The sequence below is a fragment of the Bufo bufo genome, chromosome 3, assembly GCF_905171765.1.
Source record: "Bufo bufo chromosome 3, aBufBuf1.1, whole genome shotgun sequence".
NCBI classification, from domain to species: domain Eukaryota; kingdom Metazoa; phylum Chordata; class Amphibia; order Anura; family Bufonidae; genus Bufo; species Bufo bufo.
In genome coordinates this window covers 330278806-330289565 of record NC_053391.1, presented here as the reverse complement: position 1 = coordinate 330289565, position 10760 = coordinate 330278806, and positions in this window count along the sequence as shown.

Sequence of the window (10760 nt, the reverse complement as noted above, 5' to 3'; positions counted from 1 at the left end):
ACGAGAGTTGCCCCTTTTCCAGGTGCGACAGCTGCCGTTCCGCCACTGCTACAGAACCTACTATGCAGGACATGTACCAGTGGGCCAAGACTTACGTAGACGACTCCAATAAGGGGGTCGTACGCCTTCTAAATGACAGGTTACCGATTCCCTCAAACTCCGATGGAGGTGGTCACCCCCCATTGATAGACCGATGCCCCTTTCTGTGGGGTCGTCTTCCTCTGATGAGGAAGAGTCAACTTTATGTTTCTTTCCACCCGAAAAGACACAGAAGCTACTAAAGTCCATCAGGTCGGGGGACCATGATGTTGACGTAGGGGAGTCTTCCGATCCCGCCTGCCGGACCCAGCAGGTCTTTAAGGAAGATGAGACCCTTCTCTCTGTGATGCGCACAGAGTGGAAAAAGCCGGAGAAAGGTCCAGTCCTTACCCGGAAATTTAAGTTAATGTTTCCGATGGCTAAACCCTTAGTGGAATCATGGGGTTCCATTCCTAAAAGGTGGACATGGCGATAGCCAAGTTGTCCAGGCGCACTCTGGTTCCTGCAGACGATGGGTCTAGTCTGCAGGACCCTCTAGATAGGAGGGCAGAATGTACCCTAAGAAGGGGTTACTCGGCCCTTCTTTAACACATCGAGGGTTAACAGCCAAACATAATATTTATTACCCTGATTCTGTGGTTTACAGAAACACCCCACATGTGGTCGTAAACTGATGTAAGGGCGCACGGCAGGGAGCAGAAGAAAAGGAGCACCACATGGTTTTTGGAAGGCAGATTTTGCTGAACTGGTTTTTAGATGCCATGTCCCATTTGAAGCCCCCCTGATGCACCCTTACAGTAGAAACTCCCAAAAAGTGACCCCATTTTGGAAACTAGGGGATTAGGTGCCAGTTTAATTGGTACTATTTTTGGGTACATATAATGAATGATCAAAAGATCATAACACTTTATGGGGCAAGGTGACAAAAAAAAACTGGTTGTTTTAGCACAGTTTTTATTTATTTATATTTACAGCGTTCATCTGAGTTATGCCATGTGACATTTTTATAGAGCATATCATTACCGACGTGGCGATACCTAATATGTATACTTTTTCTTATTTATTTAAGTTTTACACAATAATTTTTAAACAAAAAATTATGTTTTAATGTGTCCATGTTTTTATTTTACACTTTTCGTCCCCCATAAAGGTCATACAAGACCTCTGGGGGACATTTAACTTCACTTTATTTCCCCCCCCCCCCCCACTATTGATCTCTCCTGTAACTAGGGCTGAGATAGTAGCCCCAGTTACACGGGAAATACACCCCCAGAGAGGCTGTACAGCGGTATACTGCACTGTACAGCCTCAGTGCAGGGCTGATCGAGGTCTGTGAAAGACCCAACAGCTCCTGCACTCACCGCAATAGCGCTTCCTGCTATGTATACACAGTGCTCGGTAAGCGCTGTGTATACAGCAATCTAGAAGTCAGAAACACCTGGGAACTGTCCCTGCCTTCTTTAAGGATTGCCCTGCTGTCACTGACAGCGGGCAACCCGATCTGCAGCTACATGATTAGCATGCAGCTGCGATCTCTGAATGGACGTTCCAGAACGTCCATTCAGAGATTAACCGACCACCCAAGGACGTTTATAGTCGGGAAGTGGTTAAAACTTTTTTAAGAACCAATTTGTGACCAAAGAGATGAAGGTCCTTCACTGTAATAAAATCATCCAAGTTATTACTGTGGCAAAAATTTTAACCAAGACTCAACACCTCAATCTGACTCTCAGTTAACACACTATCCAAGAGGTTGATTACCTTCTGGTCAGCGGATCCACCCGCTCCATGTTCCAGGTCCTTTTTCTTCTTCTTCTGAGTCTGCGTGTCAGAGTGGAAGGCCTCTTCCCTCGAGTTGGATATCTGCCCATGGTGTTCTCATTGGAAGATCTGTTTGTGATGGTAGATGATATCGAGGTAGTAGACGCTGATCTCTCTCTCCCCCTCCTTGTTCTATATCTCCACCTGTACATCCTATTGTTTTCTTTGTCAGCTATATCCCGTTGGAATTTGCAGGTTTTAATCGCTGAAAGCTGGTCCCACCGCTCTTGGGACCAATCATCCATCTCTTTTTCCAATACAGATAATTCCTCCTTGGAACATTCTGTCTGTAGATCATTCAAAGTCTTCTCAATCTCTCGTTCGATTTCATTGAGTGTCCGTTCATCATAGGCAATGATTATCTCCAAGAAAGTTTTGGAACACGTATTACACGCTTTTTCCCATTGCAATAGGGATTCTACTGGGGGCATCTACTGAGGCCACAAAGAAGGGGTATTTTATATGGGGGAAAGGCAGAGAGGAACACTATGGGGGATTCTACGGATACAACAAAGAAGGGGTATTTTATATGGGGGAGCTCTGTATAGGGGTATTTTATACTGGGGCACATTATGGTGGGTACTATGGGGAAGGGGAGAGAGGAGTTCTATGGGCTCATCTATGGGGGGCACTAAGAAGGAGTATTTTATACTTTTGGGAGACACTGAGGGCATCTACTGGGGTACTATATATGGGGCATTTTATACTGGTACTTTATGGGGGCACTAGGAAGAAGGGGGGAGAGGAGCACTATGGGGCATTTACTGGGGGCACAATATATGGGTATTTTATATTGGCACATTATGGGGGCACTATGGGGACATTAGCTCAACTAGGTGCATTAAAAGGGGGTATTTTTTGCACTGGCACATTATAAGAAGAATTATGACTACTGGGGTGCATTATGATGGGTTTAATTACTACTGGGGGTCTATGGGGAACATGATTACTAGTATGGGCACTATGGGAGCATTATTACTTCTGGGGCACAGTGGGGATATGTTGGAGCTGTAGAAGCACTATTACTACCATGTGTGCTCTAGTAGAGAATTATTCCAATTGGTGGGACTTTTGGGAGAACTCTTACTGTGGGGGAACCTTGGCACAGTATCAGCCTCCCACAATTTTTGGGGGAAGTTATGTTTACACTATTAGTGTCAGGGGCACTATTTGCTGGGCGCAGTTATTTTAGGGCACTGTGTGCCAATAATTATTGAAGTGCACTATTTCATGGTACTATTATTATCAGGGGGTTTATCTGTTTCTGCAGTATAGTATTGGGGAGCACAGAGGCACAGTATTGGGGGTGGTAGGATGATTTGTCCAGAAGATGGGAGGATGATGGAAAAGTAGTAAACTAAGATTTTGTTTGTCAAACTGCAGAGACGAGAAATGGCAGAAAAATGGTGGTCTGGTCTGAAAGGAGAAGATGAGGAAAGAGAACATCTACATCAAAGAGACACCGCTGGATGTTAGAGGTATGTGGCGCTGTATTACCTTGTATGTAGGGGTGGATGGAAGGGTTAGTAGTACAGTACAATCTGCACATTGTAAAAAAAAAAAAAACTGCAAAATACTATATATTTGTGTCAGAAGTTGTGTTTTTTTAATTTTAAGAATAATGATACAGCTATTTTATTTGATACTTTTGTGTTGATTCTTTTTTTTCCCCTCTATATTAAGGGACACGATAGTCACCAGAACCACAACAGCTAAACGTAGCAGTCCTGGTGTCTATAGCATGTCTGTGCAAGCTTTTTAATGTAAACACTGCCTTTTCAGGAAAAAAAGGCAGTATTTACATTACTGCCAAGGAACACCTCTAGTGGCCACTCATCATTATTAAAGTTTTCTACTCTACGAGGTGGGTGGATTTTTTTTTTTGTGTGTGTTGTGGTGGAGGGCGTGATTGCATGCTAGGGTGTGGGAAGGCGGGATCCAGGGGGCCCATTTAATTCTTGCCTAGGGTCCAATCAATATTAAAGACGGCCCTGCCGGCGGCTCGTCGCGCCATAATAGTATGGCGCTGGCCGGTAAGTCACGACCCGCTGCGCCGTACTATTACTGTCATAGAGGTATATCAAAGATTTCGATGAGTGGGGTTCTAAATGCTGAGAATCCCGCTGATCACTAGAACGAGGAGAGAGATACACTTGCACTCAGCACTCTCCTCACTGCAAGAGACACAAGATGGACCCTTAGACCAGTGACTAACCTCCGGCACTCCAGCTGTGGGGAAACTATGACTCCCAGCATGCTCCATTCATTTCAATGGAGTCTGAGAACAGTCAAGCAAGTGTACATCTTGGGAGTTGTAGTTTTACCACAGCTTTAGTCTACTCTCCTGCAGTGGGGACAGCACAATATGTAAGCACTTCTCTCTTCTCATTCTAGCAATTGGTGGGGGTCTCAGCACTCAGACCCCCACCGATCAAACCTTTCAATATGTGCACTCTATATGACATATCAAAATTTTCTGAAAACTCTAAAGTAATCAGAGATTGACCATGGATTTCTGCCGTGATTTTGCAGTTTGCATGGTGCAGATCTGCCCACAGATTTATCCTCACACAATGGGGCTGCTACTCATATGGACACCTGTCACAGCTTTCATGGGAAAAACACATGTAGTTTTCCCTAGGACACAGTGGAAAAATCTGTAATTGTATAAACTACAGCATGGATTTCTCATTGAAAACAATGAGGGCAGATCCCATTTGGCTATATGAAGATACCCTCAATGCAATAGGGGTTAAATCCTTGGCATAATCCACAGCAAAATCCACATGTAACAAATATGTGCTGCCAGATTCGCAGCAAATCATTTCTGACGCATGTGGACTTCCCTAAAGGCAGTCGTTCTGATGACAACGCATTATACAAATGTTTCTGCTCACAGTCATTACTAGAGGAAGCCTAAAAGCCTTTGATTTATACAATAAATCAATATGGGTGCGTTCACACTACATTTCTCGTAAACTTGCTTAGTTCATTGAAACGCGTCATTTGTACTCGCTGACATTACCGGTGACTGTTCAATGTTCTAAATAAAGATTTTAATTTTCATTCTGGTGGAGCTGGATTGCCTTCTGTTTTGGTTCTGTTACCTACACTTAGTGGGTTATTAATTACCGTTTGCCTAAACTGCTGTTTTGTTAATACCACCTTTAAAAAAAAGGCATCAGAAAACACTATGTACTTTAAAAGTGACTTTGCAATTTTTCAAAAGTCACAAAGCAGAAATCTACCTTAAAAGTGGTGTAAACAGAAAACACGACCACATTAGTACTCCAAAAGCCAAAAGTGGTGCTGATTTCAAAATGTTGCAAATTTTTGCGTGAGGTACTGCTTTCGACATCACTTGTTTGCAGCCAAAATACTTGTGCATACGGTTTCATAAATGTCCCCCTATATACATTTAATATAGTTGTAACTAGATCAACCTACAAAATTAAGTTAAGAGGTCAATCATACAGCATGGTGAACATTGTTAAAAAAAAAATCCTACATTGCTTTTTGTAAATCTTGTTTCCTATAAAAAAATATCATAAAAAGTGATCAAACAGTCAGATGTAACCCAAAATGGTACCAGCTAAACTACAGCTTGTTCTAAAAAACAGGTCCTCACACATGCCTTAACCACTGTTAAGACATAAAACATTGAACCAAACACACTTCTATGACATGGAAGTTGTCCAAAACGCATAGTTTTTGATCTTTTTGCAACCTCTTGTTATGTATGGATTTTCTTGAATAAAACCCTGATTTATGGGTTCCGAGATGCTGGACTATTTTCTACCTTAGTGACACCTATGACTGCAAACTGTTTTCCCCTTGAACTATATCTCCCTTCCCCACAAACAGCAAGGAAGACAGTGCACCAAAATACAGTATTAGCTAAGTATTTTACAATTTCTAATGGCTATTAAGAAGTAAGAAATGGAAAAATAACTACTGTACATTACATCATGATGTCATGCTAGCTAGGGATGAGGGTGGAGTGAAGAGTGATGGTGCTTATAACATATAATCAGATGCTTAAATATAGAATTAATTCTAATTTATAAATTTTATGACTGCATTAGTAAAGACATGCAGCTCCCTAAGCAATAACCTGACAAGGAGCTGCTAATGACTGCAAGGAAAGAAAGACGAACCCAACACAGGGGAAATAAATGTGATGTAAAGTGATATATTACATTACTAAGACTTCAATTTTGTATAGAGGACGTGTCTGAAAAGGTAATTTTTACCCTAGATTGTCATTCCTACCTCAGGAGAAACTCACAAAGTCCTCATGCTTTCTATCCTAATGCATTTGAATGCAATTACTACCCTTGGGGGTAGTTTGGTAATGTATTTCTATAGGGCGGATTGACACAGCTATAGTGATAAAAAGCTGCTCTGTTCTGAGCAGAGATTTTGCATAGAAACAGCTGCCCGAGGATCAAGGGCAGCTAATAAAAGCTGATGAAGCCAGAAACGTCATCCTGAGCATAGGCAGAATTGTGTCCAGTCCTGGGCTGCTGCTTTCCTGTTGCTCAGTCTACAGGCAGACCATGGTAGAACAGTGGGTTACCATGCAGCCATTAAAGGGGTTGTCCGGGTTCAAAGCTGAACCCGGACATCCCTCCATTTTCCCCCCGGCAGCCCCCCTGACATGAGCATCAGAGCAGTTCATGCTCCGATGCTCTCCTTTGCCCTGTGCTAAATCGCGCAGGGCAAAGGCATTTTTTGGAGATCCGGTGACGTACCGGGGCTCTCCATGGGGCTGCCAGGAACCCCGGTGACGTCACCGGCACTGATGGGCGGGATTTAGCTCTGCCCTAGCCAGTAAAACGGCTAGGGCAGAGCTAAAGCCCGCCCCTCAGAGTCGGTGACGTCACCGAACACACTGCCGGGAGGAAGTTTCCGCCCGGCAGTGTGTTATTAAAAACCAAAGAGCCCGTGCCCTGCACGATTTAGCGCAGGGCAAGGGAGCGCATCGGAGCATGAGATGCTCCGATGATAGCCTCAGGGGGGATGCCTGGGTGAAAATAGGGGTATGTCCAGGTTCAGCTCTGAACCCGGACAACCCCTTTAACAATGAAAAAAATGTGTTGGTTGAACATTGCCACACCGTGGAACATCTCAACCACGCTGTATCCATACCCCAACATTGACAAGGGAGGAGCTGACCTTATCTCCCTGTTTGCAAGGCAGAATGGAGGAGAGATGGAGGAAAGCAGATGAGTCTTCAGGGAGAGAAGAAGACATCAGCTTAGCTGCATCGATGCAGATAGGGATAAAAACACACAAGGCAGATACTGAATAGCAAGCTTTAAACAGTTTATATACGGTTTAATAGCAAATGCACTATTATTATCTGAATCATAGGTCTTACATTGTGATACATACAGGCACATCTGAACCACATATGAAAAAAACTTTTGCTGAGGAATGCATCCCTGCTGAAATAGTATATTGTGCTGCACTGTGGTATTTGGTTGCTACAGCACAAAATACTACCCCAGCAAACCCAAATATCATGGTGCGGCACAATATACTGCCCCTCTGTGGTGGCCAGTAGGAGCTGTCCTCTTCCAGTTGTCTCTAAGATATGGAGGAGGGGGCTGAGGACATGAGATGCAAGTCACAGCATAGAGCCAGCTATACCAACAGCATACTGCCTGCATGGACTACCAAACATAAAAGGAGAATACATATCTATTACATCCAGTGACGTCTTCTCATCCAATTCTCCTAGCAATGTTCCCTATAGTGCATGAGTATTAAAAGCCCCCGGTAATGCCTCCTATACTGTCCCCAGTATATATATTTTTTTCCACTTTAGGATTTTTGCAATTTTAAAAAGGTATCCAGTCTCTAACCAGTTACTTACATAGTAACAATTTATAAGGCTGAAAAAAGACCTCTGTCCATCCTGTAAGTTGATCCAGAGAAAGGCAAAATAAAACCCTGTGAAGTAGAAGACAATTTTCCCCACTTTAGGGGGAAAAAATTCCTTCCCGACTCCAATCAGGATAACTCTCTGGATCAATGACCCATCTCTAGTAGCTATAACCTGTAATATTATTACACTCCAGAAATACATCCAGGCCCCTCTTGAACTCGTCGTTTGTGTACAAACCCTCTTTCCTCCAGACGCAGAGGATGTCCCCTCGTCACAGTCACGGTCCTGGGGATAAATAGATGATGGGAGAGATCTCTCTACTGACCCTTGATATATTTATATATAGTTATTAGCTTGCCCCTTAGTCTTTTTCTAAAGTGAATAACCCTAATTTTAAAAATCTTTCACGGTGCTGTAGTCCATCCATTCCAGTTATTACTTTAGTTGCACTCCTCTGAACCCTCTCCAGCTCTGCTATGTCTGCCTTGTTCACAGGGGCCCAGAACTGTACACAGTACTCCATGTGTGGTCTGACCAGTGAATTGTAAAGTGGCAGGACTATGTTCTCATCACGGGCATCTATGCCTCTTTTGATGCAACCCATTATCTTATTGGCCTTGGCAGCAGCTGCCTGACACTGGTTTCTACAGATTAGTTTGCTGTTCACTAAAATTTCTACGTCCTTTTCCATGTCGGTGTTACCAAGTGTTTTACCATTTAGTATGTACTGGTGACTTGCATTATTCCTTCCCATGTGCATCCCTAGGCATGGCCATTTGGCCTGCTATCACATCCCGATTAATAATTTATAATTTTTTCCATGTATTCATTAATCAATTAATTTATTCCTCACAGGTCTTCTCCACTCACTACTATTTCATTTTCTTTTTCTCCACCCTTGTATCCACCATACTTTTCACTTCCACTTACGTGGTCTTTCCCACGCTACAGGCTATCCATCACTTCACTTTCCTTTTATTTTACAGGCATTGAATCATAGAATAGGGTCCTCGTACGTTTAACTTTATTGCTTATCATTATATATCATTAACTTGTCCTCTAGGAAAGTATATTGATATTATGGCAAGGATATGATTGTATATATTTATTCAATTTTTCACGATCACTTTATGTATTGTACACAGGATGTGAATCTTGTATGTATTTACTGCTCAATGCTTGACCCCTTTTATGCACATACTTATATATCTGCATTTATATCTATGCAGATATATGGCTGCTTCATTATAGTTCCTCCACACATGTATAACAAACTGTTCCCACTGAAGGCATGATTATACCATATTACATCATTCAACATATTTACAACATTGCCCTATTGTGTAGCATGACCTCTCATATACCCTCCGGCATACTGGGTTGTTCCTGGCCCTCCTTCCTGTGTGTGGAACGCATCGTGAGCTCCACTACTTCCTGTGGAGCGCACCATGCGTTCCACTGCGGCATCCCACTTCCGGTCATGTGTTCTTACACATCCAGTCTGCGATCCCTGCAGGTACATGTTAACCAGCTTTGCTGGTATATTCATTTCCCTTTCGTCCTAACCAGCAGCACAAGTGGGGTATTCGCCCCTGTGAAGCTGGTCACGACAGGCGGAATTTTTGCTGAATAATATTCTGCATCATTAGTAATTAATTAGTTAATTAATTCCCCCCTCCTTATATAGGCTGCCCTCCATAGGGCTAGTTGCTTTTTTTCTGTCCTGTGGGTTTGGTCAGACAGGCATGACTCTACCCAGAGTCTCTCCCCCCTGTAGTTTTGGGGAGAAATTGCTAATTTCTGCATTTATTCTTATATTTATAAATCTTCTCTTATAGGTCCAGGCAGAGGACGGCTGTCTCCTGCCTGTCAGTCGGGCATAAGTATGAGAACATCCTGGCTATATGTAGCCGGTAAGTTAGACAGGGGCGCGCACGTGTCCAAGATACGTGCGGAGCTCCCTTCCCCCTGTCCTTTCTCTGCTTCTGTCCGTCCTCACCCCTCCCCTCCCTTCCCTCTGTGCCTTCGGTCCGGCCTGTGTGATCGCGTATCAGCTCCGGTGAGTCGGACGCGAAACCGGAAGTGCGTCACTGGGCACTTCCGGGCCGCAAGCTCATTTCAGTGCCGCGGCAAATTACAGCCGATAATCAGTATTATTCTTGCGGGGAAGGGGGGGAGGAGGGTAATACCTAGGTTTGAGGTGGGAACTTACTATATTCCTTAAGTTTTTTCCACAGTGGGGAGCCTGGGGATTGTTGGAGGAGGAGCTGTTGCTCCCTCCTCCCCCTCCCTCCCCTTCCTGCTATATAAGGCCAGGTTGCTTGCTAGGTCAGTGTTGCACTCAGTTTCTGTGTGCAGCTGACCTTGACTGTCGGCTGATGCGGTGTTCTTCTTTACTCTGATCAGAGGGCTCAAGATTGTGCTCAAATTCTTAAGGTCATGACGTCCCCTTCTCACGATAAGATTGACGTCTGGGGTAGACCCTTTTTTTGGGTTGGAACTGTTTAATAGTGCTTATTTCTTTTCTTAGGAAAAGCTGCCCACAAGCAAAAACACCTGATTTGTTCCGGTTGTGGCACCCAGTTACCTGATGCCTACGAGTTCCATCGGTGTCCAGGCTGTCGCCCTAGGCCGGCCAATCCTGAGCCTACGGTCGTAGAAATGTTCTCGTGGATGAAGGAGTTCATGGACACGTCCATCGCGGAGATCAAGGGGGCGGTTTCCAATAAGAGACCTAGGCAGGCCTCTCCTGGGCCTGTTCCAATGTCCGAAGACGTGATCTCGCTTGGCGAGAATTCCTCCTCTGAGGAAGAGTCGTCGGTCTTTTCTTTTCCAGCCGAAAAGACACAGAGATTACTGCGCTCCATCAGGTCAAGGGACCAGGATGTTGAGCATGAGGAAGCTCCACACTCCACCACTAGAGGGCCAAGGGCCTTCAAAGTGGACGAGTCGCTTAAAAAATTAATGGCGACAGAATGGAAACATCCAGAGAAAGGCGCGGTCTTAA